Raw genomic sequence first — 2,100 nt, forward strand, 5'->3', positions numbered from 1 at the left:
TCAGATTTTTCATTAGCTTGCTACAATTGGAGTTCTTGTTTTGGTGCATACCGCGGTTGCTGAAACCCAGGGGGTTGTACTGCTTAGCTGGATACTGTTGATAAGGCTGTTGAACCGCATTCTGAGCATTAATCCAACTGAAATTAGGATGATTACGGTTCTTAGGACGATAGGTGGTTGGCACAGGTTGCTGCGATCGCTGGAAGTTGCTCACGAACTGAGCTAATTCATTAGAAATTGCGCACTGATTAGTCTCATGGGCACCAGCACAAAGCTCACAGACACTAGTAATTTGATTAACTCCATAATTAGCCAAAGTATCCACCTTTATTGTCAAAGCCTTAAGTTGGGCAGCTATAGAAATTGCTGCGTCCAACTCCAGAATTCCTTCTACCTTTCCCTGAGTTAGTCTCTGGGAAGGATTCTGGTACTCATTAGCAGCCATCAGTTCAATAAGTTTATAAGCTTCATCATAGCTTTTAGCCCACAAGGCTCCTCCTGATGCTGCATCAAGCATGGGTCTAGAAGTAGCACCCAATCCATTGTAGAAACAGTTGATAATCATCTAATCAGGCATGCCATGGTGTGGGCACTTCCTTAACATCTCCTTATATCGATCACAAGCCTCACACAGAGATTCTCCAGTTTGTTGAGCAAACTGAGGAAGAGCATTCCTGATTGCGGCAGTCTTCGCTATGGGAAAGAATATAGTGAGAAACTTTTGAGCGAGATCTTCCCAAGTGGTGATAGATCCTGCTGGTAGAGAGTCTAACCAGAACTTTTCCTTGTCCCTCAGAGAGAATGGGAAGAGTCATAGCTTGATAGCATCTTCAGTCACATCATTGAACTTGAAAGTGTCGCAGGTCTCGATAAAATCCCTGATGTGCATGTTGGGGTCTTTGGTAGGAGAACCCCCAAACTGAACTGAGTTCTGTATCATCTGGATCGTGCTTGACTTGATCTCAAAAGTGTTAGCCCTGATGGTTGATCTAATGATGTTAGACTGAATGTCATTAAACTTAGGCTTAGAATAGTCCATCAAAGCCTTCAGATTTTCTGCTTCATCACCCATAGCTACTACAATTGGCTCTTCAACTTTCTCTTCTTCTTCTACCTTCTTTTCTTCCTTAAAAACTTCCCCCCGAACTACCACAAGTTCTTCCTCGGCTTTATCCAGTGTTCTCTTACGAGTATGCGAACGCATATGCATACACCCTCGCTAGATCACCTGAAATAAAACAAGGAAATAAATAAGTAACAATGTCCAAGTCAATGAACTTTAACGACCACTGATGGAAAGCACATAAACTAGTAATTAATAATGCAGTCCCCGGCAGTGGCGCCAAAAACTTGTTAGTCGCTAAACTTGCGCTAATATTACACGCAAGTATACGAGTTCGCAAGTAGTATAAGATATAAATTAGATTCAATCCCACAGAGACTGTATTGGTTAACTATCTAAATTACGCACCTAAGCAACAATGTATGGTTATTATTCAATGTTAAGACAATAACAAAGTGAGGATGTTTATAACTAAGGATTACGCTAACAATTATAACTAAGAGAATAAAATAGACTGGATTAATATATATGATAAACATGGGATTCTAACTTCATTAAGTACTTCATTCAATAGTTTTATCATTCTCAACCTTAGCATGCAATGGTGATGATACTAATCAGATAACACGAAACTGATAAACAACAACTTTCGTTGCACGAGTACCATTCTACCAGACATCCACAAAAGAGATAGAAGCCGAATATGCACCAATTATATTGAGACCCTATATGTCTATACAATTTGACAACATAACGGTTTAAGCACAAGTTATCTATCTTGAATACATAGGGCAAGTAAGATGGGTAAAATTACCTAATAATCATGCATAACAATACACGAACCTATGCTAGCATTGCAAGTTCTAAATCCTTAAATTGACTTTCACTTCATTAAGAATTAACACGCTATCTTATAAGTTCGCGACGCTCATAAGACGAATAAGCACAACCATAACTAGGATATCATACAATCACCACACACTAAGGCACCAAACAATTTAACTAAAGAAATCCATAAATAAATCCGCTAGAACCCC

The 2,100-nt window shown here is 39.3% G+C and overlaps 1 non-coding gene across 1 annotated transcript; it reads left to right on the forward strand.

Annotated features, from left to right (window-relative positions):
* The first annotated feature begins 575 nt into the window (after positions 1–575).
* LOC141716311 (small nucleolar RNA R71) lies at positions 576–682 on the forward strand. Its single transcript, XR_012573024.1, has one exon. It is a non-coding gene; the product is annotated as a small nucleolar RNA R71 (small nucleolar RNA).
* The last annotated feature ends 1,418 nt before the right edge of the window (positions 683–2,100 follow it).

This window comes from Apium graveolens, chromosome 3 (genome assembly GCF_009905375.1).
Source record: "Apium graveolens cultivar Ventura chromosome 3, ASM990537v1, whole genome shotgun sequence".
Classification (NCBI taxonomy): Eukaryota; Viridiplantae; Streptophyta; class Magnoliopsida; order Apiales; family Apiaceae; genus Apium; species Apium graveolens.